Source organism: Entelurus aequoreus, linkage group LG13 (genome assembly GCF_033978785.1).
Source record: "Entelurus aequoreus isolate RoL-2023_Sb linkage group LG13, RoL_Eaeq_v1.1, whole genome shotgun sequence".
Taxonomy (NCBI): Eukaryota; Metazoa; Chordata; class Actinopteri; order Syngnathiformes; family Syngnathidae; genus Entelurus; species Entelurus aequoreus.
Window position 1 is genome coordinate 9,322,771 of NC_084743.1, and position 14,625 is coordinate 9,337,395.

The window sequence follows — 14,625 nt, forward strand, 5'->3', positions numbered from 1 at the left end:
TCAATATTAGAGTGCAGCTAGTGCCATCTAGTGGAGTTGCTAGTTACTAAAGCTGCTCAGTACTTGGAGTGCAGCTAGTGCCATCTAGTGGAGTTGCTAGTTACTAAAGCTGCTCAGTATTAGAGTGCAGCTAGTGCCATCTAGTGGAGTTGCTAGTTACTAAAGCTGCTCAGTATTAGAGTGCAGCTAGTGCCATCTAGTGGAGTTGCTAGTTACTAAAGCTGCTCAGTACTTGGAGTGCAGCTAGTGCCATCTAGTGGAGTTGCTAGTTACTAAAGCTGCTCAGTACTTGGAGTGCAGCTAGTGCCATCTAGTGGAGTTGCTAGTTACTAAAGCTGCTCAGTACTTGGAGTGCAGCTAGTGCCATCTAGTGGAGTTGCTATTTACTAAAGCTGCTCAGTACTTGGAGTGCAGCTAGTGCCATCTAGTGGAGTTGCTAGTTACTAAAGCTGCTCAGTACTTGGAGTGCAGCTAGTGCCATCTAGTGGAGTTGCTAGTTAGTAAAGCTGCTCAGTATTAGAGTGCAGCTAGTGCCATCTAGTGGAGTTGCTAGTTAGTAAAGCTGCTCAGTATTAGAGTGCAGCTAGTGCCATCTAGTGGAGTTGCTAGTTACTAAAGCTGCTCAGTATTAGAGTGCAGCTAGTGCCATCTAGTGGAGTTGCTAGTTACTAAAGCTGCTCAGTACTTGGAGTGCAGCTAGTGCCATCTAGTGGAGTTGCTAGTTACTAAAGCTGCTCAGTATTAGAGTGCAGCTAGTGCCATCTAGTGGAGTTGCTAGTTACTAAAGATGCTCAGTATTAGAGTGCAGCTAGTGCCATCTAGTGGAGTTGCTAGTTACTAAAGCTGCTCAGTACTTGGAGTGCAGCTAGTGCCATCTAGTGGAGTTGCTAGTTACTAAAGCTGCTCAGTACTTGGAGTGCAGCTAGTGCCATCTAGTGGAGTTGCTAGTTAGTAAAGCTGCTCAGCACTTGGAGTGCAGCTAGTGCCATTTAGTGGAGATGCTAGTAACTAAAGCTGCTCAGTACTTGGAGTGCAGTTAGTGCCATCTAGTGGAGATGATAGTTACTAAAGCTGCTCAGTACTTGGCATGCAGCTAGTGCCATCTAGTGGAGTTGCTAGTTAGTAAAGCTGCTCAGTACTTGGAGTGCAGCTAGTGCCATCTAGTTGGGTTGCTAGTAACTAAAGCTGCTCAGTACTTGGAGTGCAGCTAGTGCCATTTAGTGGAGATGCTAGTAACTAAAGCTGCTCAGTACTTGGAGTGCAGTTAGTGCCATCTAGTGGAGATGATAGTTACTAAAGCTGCTCAGTACTTAGCATGCAGCTAGTGCCATCTAGTGGAGTTGCTAGTTAGTAAAGCTGCTCAGTACTTGGAGTGCAGCTAGTGCCATCTAGTTGGGTTGCTAGTAACTAAAGCTGCTCAGTACTTGGTGTGCAGCTCGTGCCATCTAGTGGAGATGATAGTTACTAAAGCTGCTCAGTACTTGGCCTGCAGCTAGTGCCATCTAGTGGAGATGATAGTTAGTAAAGCTGCTCAGTACTTGAGTGCAGCTAGTGCCATCTATTGGAGTTGCTAGTTAGTAAAGCTGCTCAGTATTTGAGTGCAGCTAGTGCCATCTAGTGGAGTTGCTAGTTAGTAAATCTGCTCAGTACTTGGTGTGCAGCTAGTGCCATCTATTGGAGTTGCTAGTTAGTAAAGCTGCTCAGTATTTGAGTGCAGCTAGTGCCATCTAGTGGAGTTGCTAGTTAGTAAAGCTGCTCTGTATTTGAGTGCAGCTAGTGCCATCTAGTGGAGTTGCTAGTTAGTAAAGCTGCTCAGTACTTGGCGTGCAGCTAGTGCCATCTAGTGGAGTTGCTAGTTAGTAAAGCTGCTCTGTATTTGAGTGCAGCTAGTGCCATCTAGTGGAGTTGCTAGTTAGTAAAGCTGCTCAGTACTTGGCGTGCAGCTAGTGCCATCTAGTGGAGTTGCTAGTTAGTAAAGCTGCTCAGTATTTGAGTGCAGTTAGTGCCATCTAGTGGAGTTGCTAGTTACTAAAGCTGCTCAGTACTTGGAGTGCAGTTAGTGCCATCTAGTGGAGATGATAGTTACTAAAGCTGCTCAGTACTTGGAGTGCAGTTAGTGCCATCTAGTGTAGATGATAGTTACTAAAGCTGCTCAGTAACTTGGCATGCAGCTAGTGCCATCTAGTGGAGTTGCTAGTTACTAAAGCTGCTCAGTACTTGGAGTGCAGCTAGTGCCATCTAGTGGAGTTGCTAGTAACTAAATCTACTCAGTACTTGGTGTAAAGCTAGTGCCATCTAGTGGAGTTGCTAGTTAGTAAAGCTGCTCAGTACTTGGAGTGCAGCTAGTGCCATCTAGTGGAGTTGCTAGTTAGCTGCTAGTTGGAGAGGAGCGACTAGAGACACCCTGCGGTTCACGGAAGCTCGCCGGCTCTGACGATCCGTAACGTGCGATGGCGCTCGCCAAGATAAAGGAGGGGGCGTGGCTTCAGTTACCTGCCGGCGTTGCGCTTCACAGCTTGACCGCTGCGTGGCGTGTTGCCATGGCGACGAGGCGAGTCCCGCCTCGGCAACACTGGCGACCTGGGCGTCGTCCTGACGGGGACCTTTTGTGATGAAAGCATGAGTGATTGACACGTGACAACACAAGCAGCTGGGGGGGGCAGGAGAAGATGTCAGGGGGGGCGTGAGAGGCAAGGGACTTCCTGTAATTAAGTCTCTTTTCTCTCTGGAACCTTCCACAAGTCTGCAGCATCCTTTCACCTGTTATCATCATTTCAAGCAGTATTTACATAGTAGTATCATCATTTCAAGCAGTATTTGCATAGTAGTATCATCATTTCAAGCAGTATTTACATAGTAGTATCATCATTTCAAGCAGTATTTACATAGTAGTATCATCATTTCAAGCAGTATTTACATAGTAGTATCATCATTTCAAGCAGTATTTACATAGTAGTATCATCATTTCAAGCAGTATTTGCATAGTAGTATCATCATTTCAAGCAGTATTTGCATAGTAGTATCATCATTTAAAGCATTACTTTATTTAATTTCATCAGTGTTTAACTTAATTAAATAATAATTAAAAGTAAATACAAGTTGGTAAGATAAATAAAAAAAGGCAATAAATAAATTATACTAAATAAATAATTCAAATTTTAGTACTATTTATTATTTTTATGTAATTTTTTTGACAATTTCAACAATCAAAACCAAGCAAGTAACAAAGATTTTTTTTTTTTTAATTTTTTAGCAACGGATATTGTAAAACTTTTTAAAAATCACAGTCTTTTCACAATTTTTTCAACAATTACTTATAGAAACATTGAAATTTCCAAGGACTAAAAAAAGCTCCACTTTCCTACAAATGCGTTAGCTTGATGCTACTAAACATTGGCTTTCCTACTGATTAGCATTAGCCGGTTCACACGGCGACTTGAAACTACAACCAAGATGCACGCTGCAATCAAACAGCTGCGGCAAAATAAGTACAATACTTACAGTATTAACACTTTTTAGGGCGCGACGACGACTAGATTCAGCAAAGACTGGAGTGACCCGCCCACATAAAGGACACACTACCGCCATCTTGCAACGTGATGTAATACTTGCCAATGAGACTCAGAGATGCGATACAATTGTCTCATTTTCAAATGTTGCCATAAAAAATGACATTTTTATTATTAAACATCATTTTAATAATACTGAAAATTGGTGCAAGTTGGATTCTGGTACCGATTCCCCGATATTGTCTACGTATTCTTCCGCCGCCCACACAAAACTAGTTCCTAAGTCTTTGGGTGCAGTATTGATAAATCATGTGGTTTACCTGCGCCTCCACAGGCCGGCTCATGACCTCCGTGTTCCCGTTGGGGTACGACGACTCGGAGCGCGGCGGCACCGGGGGCTGGACCGCTTTGCTTTGTGCCGCCTGAGGAGAACCTTGGATGTTCTTCCGGTACCGCTCGTCAGCCTGATGGACACACACACACACACACACACACACACACACACACACACACACACACACACACACACACACACTTAAATAAATGATTGTCTTTTGAGAGACAATAATTAAAAAATAAAATAAAATGTCAAAAAAATATTTGCCTGAGTAGCTGGACAGGACAAAAGAAGGGAATTTTTTAAACTTTCTAAAGTCATAATCTTTGTTTTTTCAATAATTAGTTATTAATAAAATATATCCTGTAATAAAATATTGGGGGCATTAAATCTTATGGTATATTTTTATGTTTTTTAACAAGTGACAGACAAAACCGAGCTAATAGTATTAAACGTGTATTATTTTTATTAGACATTTGATATTTTGTATTAAATGTATTCATGTTTTGAAGTACTTTCAAAATAATTGTTGTGAACAAAAATATTACTAATTTAATTTTAGTCGTATTAAATATTGTTATGGATATTTTTGACAAGTTCAACAATCAAAACCAAACTAATATATATATATATTTTTTTTATTATTGTCTTTTGGAAGGGAATTTTTAAAACTTTCTAAAATCAGTCAGTTTTTTCAACAATTAATTATTTATATATATATATATATATATATATATATATATAAAAACAAATTAATATATTTAATTTGTATGAATATCTTAAAAAATATTAGGGGCATTTAATCTTATGGTATGTTTGTATGTTTTTTAACAAACACATTTTTTTTTTTTTACAAATTTAATTCTAGTAATATTTACTATTTTTTGACAATTTCAACAACATATTCTTCTTTTAAAATCGTTTTTTGAAACAGAAATTGTAAAACTTTTAAAAGTCAGTCTCTGTTGTTTCAACAAGTATTTATAAAAATATATCCACATATTTAATTTTTATTATCCATCCATTTTCTACCGCCTATTCCCTTTGGGGTCGCGGTTAATTTTTATTAATACGTTCAAAATAGTTATGTCATTTAATATTAATATATATTTTTATGAGCTGATAGAAATTAATATGTATTATTTTTATAAAGACATTTGATGTTGTTTAGTATATTAATTTCATGTTTACAATCACTTTCAAAATAATTATTTTTGAACAAATTATTTAATTTAATTTTAGTAGTATTTTACATTTTATGGACATTTTTCACCAATCAAAATTGAGCTACTAACATTTTGGGGTTTTTCACGGAAATTGTTGATTATTTTAAAGACAAAGTCAACTATTAATTATAGAAATACATCGATCCATTTAATTTCATTGAATATGTTTAAAAATAATTAGGTCATTGTATACCATGGTAAATGATTAATTATTTTTTTTAACCGAGCTAATAGAAAAAAAAAAGTATTATTTTTAGAAAGACATTTCATTTTTTCTAGTAAATTAATTGGTTTTGAATGACTTTCAAAATAATTATTGTGATTAAATCATTACTTAATTTAATTGTGGTTGTATTTAACATTTTTATGGACTAAAATGATAAAATAATAATAATAATAACAATAATAATTGCTTTTATAGTAATCGTTTTCCATTACATGTTTTGTTTGGCCATCCTTCACACTGACTGAAACCTTGAAGCACTTTAAGCCAATCAGAAGCGTTTGCAGGAGGAAGTGACCACGCCCCCAACAACCAATCAAAGCCTGTGCAGGAGGACGTGACCACGCCCCCAACAACCAATCAAAGCCTGTGCAGGAGGACGTGACCACACCCCCAACAACCACTCAGAAGCGTTTGCAGGAGGAAGTGACCACGCCCCCAACAACCAATCAGAAGCGTTTGCAGGAGGAAGTGACCACACCCCCAACAACCAATCAGAAGCGTTTGCAGGAGGTGACCACGCCCCCAAACAAGGTGACACGTAAAACGGAGAGACGCAAACAAGCATCAATAAATAAATAAATATAAATATAAATACATTTATAAAGTCACAATTGAATCAAAGCGTTTTTTAGGAGCCAAAAGAGAGTTTGGAGGTGAACTAATGTCCAAAACACATCAAAGTTTACCTTAAAAATGTTTTCTTTTTTTAAAGGCAACATGCTTGGACTGTTTTTGCCTGTGAGTCAAAAATGAGGGCTTGGAGCACCAACATGTACAGATGTGGTCCACATTGGGATGGTACCGTTCACCTTAGAACCCATACGGTACCAACTCCGGTACCTGGTACCAACTCAGCACATATTTCAAATAAACCCTGACAATGTATATTAGCATCAAGCTAGCATATTATTCAAAGTGGAGCCTTACTTTGCTTACATTGGAGCGTTTTTTTGGAGTCAATTGCTTTGTTGGTATTGAAAACTCACACATTTTCTACAACACACGTGACAAACACACATCTGCCCTGCCACTTCATTTTATCTGGCCCATCACGTCATTTCATGTGGTCTGCCACTTCATTTTACGTGGCCCATCACGTCATTTAATGTGGTCTGCCATATCATTTAATGTCAATCACATCTTTTTAATGTGGCCCACCATGTCATTTAATGTGGTCTGCCACTTCATTTTATCTGGCCCATCACGTCATTTAATGTGGTCTGCCATATAATTTAATGTCAATCACATCTTTTTAACGTGGCCCACCATGTCATTTAATGTGATCTTCCACATCATTTATTGTGGCCCACCATGTCATTTAATGTGGTCTGCCACATCATTTATTGTGGCCCACCATGTCATTTAATGTGGTCTGCCACATCATATATTGTGGGCCACCATGTCATTTAATGTGATCTGCCACATCATTTATTGTGGCCCGCCATGTCATTTAACGTGGTCTGCCACATCATTTATTGTGGCCCACCATGTCATTTAATGTGATCTGCCACATCATTTATTGTGGCCCACTATGTCATTTAATGTGATCTGCCACATCATTTGATGTGGTCTGCCATATCATTTAATGTCAATCACATCTTTTTAACGTGGCCCACCATGTCATTAATTGTGGTCTGCCACATCATTTATTGTGGCCCACCATGTCATTTAATGTGATCTGCCACGTCATTTATTGTGGCCCACCATGTCATTTAACGTGGTCTGCCATATCATTTATTGTGGCCCACCATGTCATTTAATGTGATCTGCCACATCATTTATTGTGGCCCACCATGTCATTTAACGTGGTCTGCCACATTTATTGTGGCCCACCATGTCATTTAATGTGGTCTGCCACATCATTTATTGTGGGCCACCATGTCATTTAATGTGATCTGCCACATCATTTATTGTGGCCCACCATGTCATTTAATGTGGTCTGACATCATTTAAAATGGCCCGCCACGTCCTCTAATGTGGTCCTTCACGTCATTTAAAGTGGCTTGCCATATCATTTAAAGTGGTCTGCTGCATCATTTATGGTGGTCTGCCATATAATTTAATGTCAATCACATCGTTTTAATGTGGCCCACCATTTCATTTAACGTGGTCCATCACATCAATTCTTGTGGCCCACCATGTCATTTAATGTGGTCTGCCACATCATTTATTGTGGCCCACCATCTCATTTAACGTGGTCTGCCACATCATTTATGTGGCCTGCCATGTAATTTAAGGTGGTCCGTCACATCATTTAAATGTGGTCTGTCACATCTTTTTAAATGTGGCCCGCCATGTCTTTCAATGTGGTCTGACATCATTCAACATGGTCTGCCGCTTCATTTTACATGGCCCGCCACGTCCTCTAATAAGGTCCTACACGTCATTTAATGTGGCTTGCCATATCATTTAAAGTGGTCTGCTGCATCATTTATTGTGGTCTGCCATATAATTTAATGTCAATCACATCGTTTTAATGTGGCCCACCATTTCATTTAATGTGGTCCGCCACATCAATTCTTGTGGCCCACCATGTCATTTAATGTGGTCTGCCACATCATTTATTGTGGCCCACCATATCATTTAATGTGGTCTGCCACATCATTTATGTGGCCTGCCATGTAATTTAAGGTGGTCCGTCACATCATTTAAATGTGGCCCGCCATGTCTTTCAACGTGTTCTGACATCATTCAACATGGTCTGCCGCTTCATTTTACATGGCCCCCCACGTCCTCTAATGAGGTCCTACACGTCATTTAATGTGGCTTGCCATATCATTTAAAGTGGTCTGCAGCATCATTTATGGTGGTCTGTCATATTTTTTTTAAGTGGCCTGCCATGTCATTTCATGTGGCCCCCTGAGGACAGCCATAATTGAAAAGTGGCCCTCAACAAAAAGGTGTTTGACACAGCAGACCTAGAGGTCATTTAACTGAGTCGGCTCTCAGTGCTGCTGGAGTGATGGTCAGGGAGTGGAACGTGTTAGGAGAGTCTGCAGGACTGTCAGGATCCAGGAGGTGATTGGTCACCATCCCCAGGTGGACCTTTCATGTTTCAGGTAAGGAGCACGTCACACAGGAAGTGCGTCACACAGGAAGTGCCTCACACAGGAAGTGTCTCACACAGGAAGTTAGGTGTTAGTTGGACCTTCTCCAAGCGTTAGCGTCACACTCCAAGCAGTCGCTTCACCTCAACTACCATCTCAACTTTCTTCTCACAAGCACTGTCCTGGTCCAGGTCCAGATCCAGGTCCAGGTCCTGGTTCTGGTTCTGCCTTAGGGACAGCAGGTAGGCCTGCTCCTGCTGAAGCTGCCGCTGGAGCTTTTGGGCTTGGCGTCGCTCTTCGAGCTCCCGCCATTTGTACTCCTGGGTGCACGAGGAGCAAGATGAAGAACATCTACAGGAACTGGAGGAGGCCGAGCTCGTCTTATTGTGGAAGATTTACCAAAGTAAAAGTCAACTAACCGTCTACTTCCTTTTATCTGCACTTGACATGCTAACATATTAATGCTACCGTTTTTCTAATTGTGTTGGTCCTGGCGTGGTCACATGACCTAAGTCTTCCTGGGTGAAGGCCTGACTTCCTGCTGGATGACCGACTTCCTGGTGACATCATCACCGGGCCAGTCAACATCCTGACCGCCCGCCAACAAGAAAGGAGGTCTAGGAGTGCTTTGACCTCCAACCACTAAGGACCTCCATGACGGAGGACTTGGACCAGGACCAGGAGTGAGCAAGAACCAGTGGGAGTGGGATGGAAGAAGTGTGAATCATTTCCTCATCAATCAACCTCCATGCTGCTTCCTGCCTTCTCATTCAGCAAATGTGCAGAGCTAATCTTTCTAACTACACTCTGGTCTTTCAACTAGTCCTGTTCCTAAAACTAATGAGTGAAGTTCAGTTTACCACGTAAAAAAAGATAATATCATTGATCCTTCATTGTCAACTTCAGTATTTTATTTTATATTATTTATCTAACAGACTTCATTCATTATCGTAGGTATTGTATTGTAAAAAAATAAATAATAATAATTAAACATAAGTTAAACAATAACTGACTTTAATTATCATAGATATTTTATTATATTTAAATGTTATTATTTAATTATTTTTTATTAAAACATAAGTTAAACAACGTATTAACTGACCTTAATTATAATATATATTTTATTAAATATATATATATATTTTTTTTTATTAAAACAACATAAGTTAAACAACGTATTAACTGACTTTAATTATAATAGATATTTTATTATATTTTTATTTTATTTATTTAAATTTTTTATTAAAACAACATAAATTGAAGAACGTATTGACTGACTTCCTTAATTATCGAAGGTATTTTATCTTTTTCTAATTTTTTTTAATCATTTATTTATTTTAATCCAAAAATATATAAGTTAAACAACGTATTGACTGACTTCTATAATTATCGTAGGTATTTTATTGTTATTTTATTAAAAATAACATAGGTTAAACCAGGGGTGTCAAACTCATTTTAGATCGGGGGCCACATGGAGAAAAATCTACTCCCAAGTGGGCCGGACTGGTAAAATCACGGCATGATTACTTAAAAATAAAGACAACTTCACATTGTTTTTTTTGGTTTAAAAATAGAACAAGCACATTCTGAAATTGTACAAATAATAATGTTGTTGTTTTTTTACACTTACATGTTGCGGTTAATAGTATTCTATCTTCATTTGTTGTTACTTATACTTTCTGAATAAATTATGTGATAATGTTCATCAGTCAACTCATTGGTGTTAAGTTTCAATCTATCAAGATAAAAAAATTATATCAAAATCAAATTACAGGATGTTATTTATGTAGTTTGCTCATTTTCCTCAACTGATGTGGTTTATTTTGTACATATGTAGCATCATCTACAAAGATAAAAAGAATTGCTATTGTGACATCTAGTGGACACATTTAGAACAGCAGTTTCTTTCATTCAAAAATTTCCGTTCATTTTTATACTTAGCAAACTCATCCCGCGGGCCGGATCAAAACTGTTCGCGGGCCTGATCCGGCCCGCGGGCCGTACGTTTGACACCCCTGGGTTAAACAATGTGATAACTGACTTTAATTATCGTAGATATTTTATTATATTTGAATTGTATTTAATTATTTTTTTAATTAAAACATAAGTTAAACAACGTATTAACTGACCTTAATTATAATATATATTTTATTAAATATATATATATTATTTTTTTTATTAAAACAACATAAGTTAAACAACATATTAACTGACTTTAATTATAGATATTTTATTATATTTAAATTTTTTATTAAAACAGCATAAATTGAAGAACGTATTAACTGACTTCCTTAATTATCGTAGGTATTTTATCTTATTCTAATCTTTCTTTTATCATTTATTTATTTTAATCAAAAAAAATATAAGTTAAACAACGTATTGACTGACTTCTATAATTATCGTAGGTATTTTATTGTTATTTTATTAAAAATAAATAGGTTAAACAATGTGATAACTGACTGTAATTATCGTAGATATTTTATTATATTTTAATTGTATTTAATTATTTTTTTATTAAAACATAAGTTAAACAACGTATTAACTGACTTAAATTATAATATATATTTTATTAAATATACATATATTATTTTTTTTATTAAAACAACATAAGTTAAACAACGTATTAACTGACTTTAATTATAATAGATATTTTATTATATTTTAATTTTTTATTAAAACAGCATATATTGAAGAACGTATTAACTGACTTCCTTAATTATCGTAGGTATTTTATCTTATTCTAATCTTTTTTTTATCCTTTATTTATTTTAATCAAAAAAAATAAAAAGTTAAACAACGTATTGACTGACTTCTATAATTATCGTAGGTATTTTATTGTTATTTTATTAAAAATAACATAGGTTAAACAATGTGATAACTGACTTTAATTATCGTAGATATTTTATTATATTTTAATTGTATTTAATTATTTTTTATTAAAACATAAGTTAAACAACATATTAACTGACTTTAATTATAATATATATTTTATTATATTTAAATTTTTTACTAAAACAGCATAAGTTGAACAACGTATTAACTGACTTCCTTAATTATCGTAGGTATTTTATCTTAATCTAATCTTGTTTTATTATTTATTTATTTTAATCCAAAAATATATAAGTTAAACCACGTATTAACTGACTTCTATAATTATCATAGGTATTTTATTGTTATTTAATTTTTAAAAACAAACAGTTGTAAACAATGTGATAACTGACTTTAATTGTCGTAGATATTTTGTTATATTTTAATTGTATTTAATATTTTTTAATTAAAACTACATAAGTCAAACATTGTATTAATTGACTTCCTCAATTATCTTAGATATTTTATATTATTTTAATTGAATCATTTATTTTTTATTAAAACAACATAAGTGAAACAAGGTGATAACTGACTTCATTTATCATCTTTAGTATTTTTTTTAATGTATTCACATTTTATTTTATTATTTATTTATTTTCTATATTAAAAAAAATACCTAAGATAACTAATGAAGTCAGTTAAGATGTTTTTGATTTAAAAAATAAAAATAAAATAAAATGCAAATAAAATACCTACGATAATGAATGCTACCCATCCCTAGAATCATCCATTATGTATTGAATGTTTTGTTACTTTATCCGTAATAGACAATGTATCAATCTATCATAATAAAAATGTTTAACAGTTTTCACTCCTCTACTTATTAATATATAAATGTACACTACATATGATTTCTTTGTTTTTTTATTTGTAAAAAAAAATTGCAAAAAATTCTAAAACTAATTTTTGACATTGTCAATATGAGGTCTTGTGTGTAGAAGTTTGAGGACAATAATGAATGTATTCCATTTTGGAATAAGGCAGTAACACAACAGGGTGTGGAAAAGTGAATATTGAGTGACGGTTGCTATTGATGACGTCGACAAGCGTGTGGTGTGGCGTGTGGACACAAACGAGTCGTGTGGACACAAGCGTATGGACACAAGCATGTGGTGTGGCATGTGGTGTGGCGTGTGGACAAAAGCGTGTGGTGTGGCGTGTGGACACAAACGAGTCGTGTGGACACAAGCGTATGGACACAAGCATGTGGTGTGGCATGTGGTGTGGCGTGTGGACAAAAGCGTGTGGTGTGGCGTGTGGACACAAACGAGTTGTGTGGACACAAGCGTATGGACACAAGCATGTGGTGTGGCGTGTGGACAAAAGCGTGTGGTGTGGCGTGTGGACACAAACGAGTCGTGTGGACATAAGCGTATGGACACAAGCATGTGGTGTGGCATGTGGACACAAGCGTGTGGTGTGGCATGTGGTGTGGCGTGTGGACACAAGCGTGTGGTGTGGCGTGTGGACACAAACGAGTCGTGTGGACACAAGCGTATGGACACAAGCGTGTGGTGTGGCATGTGGTGTGGTGTGTGGACACAAGCGTGTGGTGTGGCATGTGGTGTGGCGTGTGGACACAAGCGTGTGGTGTGGCGTGTGGACACAAACGAGTCGTGTGGACACAAGCGTATGGACACAAGCATGTGGTGTGGCATGTGGTGTGGTGTGTGGACACAAGCATGTGGTGTGGCATGTGGTGTGGTGTGTGGACACAAGCGTGTGGTGTGGCGTGTGGACACAAACGAGTCGTGTGGACACAAGTGTATGGACACAAGCATGTGGTGTGGCGTGTGGACACAAGAGTATGGTGTGGCGTGTGGACACAAGTGTGTGGTGTGGTGTGTGGAAACAAACGTATGGTATGGCGTGTGGACACAAGTGTATGGTGTGCCGTGTGGACACATGTGTGTGGTGTGGTGTGTGTATAGAAGCGTGTGTGGTGTGGCCTCACCAGCAGCATGGCCTGTTCGTGCAGTAGTTGCTGCTGCAAGATCTCCAGGTGTCTCTGCTCCTCCTCCAGCTGCCGGCGGATGTACTCCTGCAGGCAGGCAGCAAACTTGCAGCGGCAGCAGAAAAAGAAAGAAGAAAAGCAGTGAGGTCACTGACCTGCTCTCTGTCAGCCCGCCTCTTCTCCTCCTCCACTCGCCGCCGCTCCTCCTCCTCCTTGCGGCGTCGCTCCATCTCCTCCACACGCCGCTTCTCCTCCTGCTCACGCCGCCGCTGCTCGCGCTCCTGCTGACGTCTCGCCTCACGCTCTCGCCTTTGTTGCTGCCGCACACAAGGTCATCAAGGTCAACACAGGTCATCCAGGTCAACAGAGGTCATCCAGGTTAGAAAGGTCATCCAGGTCAACAAAGGTCATCCAGGTTAGAAAGGTCATCCGGGTCAACACAGGTCATCCAGGTCAACAAAGGTCATCCAGGTCATCAAACACCTGATATTAAGTCCAATCAGCTGCCAGGATCGAACATCAGCAATTAGCCCTGCCCCAAAACAACTTTACACTTCTGATACCATACCGATATTGAAGTGATGTGATATCAGCAGGAATCCTGCCTGTATTATCTAGTAGTGTGAAAGGTAAAGAAGGTTTGATGAAGTGAAGAATGTTACTTATGAAAAATAATAGCATGTTTATTATTAACTGTCTGGAAGGAACTTATGCTGTCTTCAAGTTGAAGTGGAGTGGTCATTGAGTTTTTTTAGTGACAGCTCGTGGTCACATTCATTTATGAATTTAAGTTGAATGATGCGGACACGTTTGTTACAGGGTACTGCCTTGGAGACTTTGTATGTGCAAGTAATATGGAACTATAATATTTCTTTATGTTGACACCTTTTATTGTTCAATGTGTGTGTGTGTGTGTGTGTGTGTGTGTGTACGTACGTGTGTGTGTGTGTGTGTACGTACGTGTGTGTGTGTGTGTGTGTACGTACGTGTGTGTGTGTGTACATACGTATGTGTGTACGTGTGTGTGTACGTACGTGTGTGTGTACGTGTGTGTGTACGTGTGTGTGTGTGTACGTACGTGTGTGTGTGTGTGTGTGTACGTACGTGTGTGTGTGTACGTACGTGTGTGTGTGTCTGTGTACGTGTGTGTGTGTACGTACGTGTGTGTGTGTGTGTGTACGTGTGTGTGTGTGTGTACGTATGTGTGTGTGTACGTACGTGTGTGTGTGTGTGTGTACGTGTGTGTGTGTACGTGTACGTACGTGTGTGTGTGTACGTACGTGTGTGTGTGTACGTGTGTGTGTGTACGTGTGTGTGTGTGTGTGTGTACGTGTGTGTGTGTGTGTACGTACGTGTGTGTGTGTGTGTGTACGTACGTGTGTGTGTGTACGTACGTGTGTGTGTGTGTGTGTACGTATGTGTGTGTGTGTGTGTGTGTGTGTGTGTGTACGTACGTGT

The 14,625-nt window shown here is 38.3% G+C and overlaps 1 pseudogene; it reads right to left on the reverse strand.

The window, feature by feature from the left end:
• The window catches only part of LOC133663697 (mitogen-activated protein kinase kinase kinase kinase 4-like), a 73,475-nt pseudogene that overhangs the window by 43,568 nt on the left and 15,282 nt on the right, over window positions 1-14,625 (reverse strand).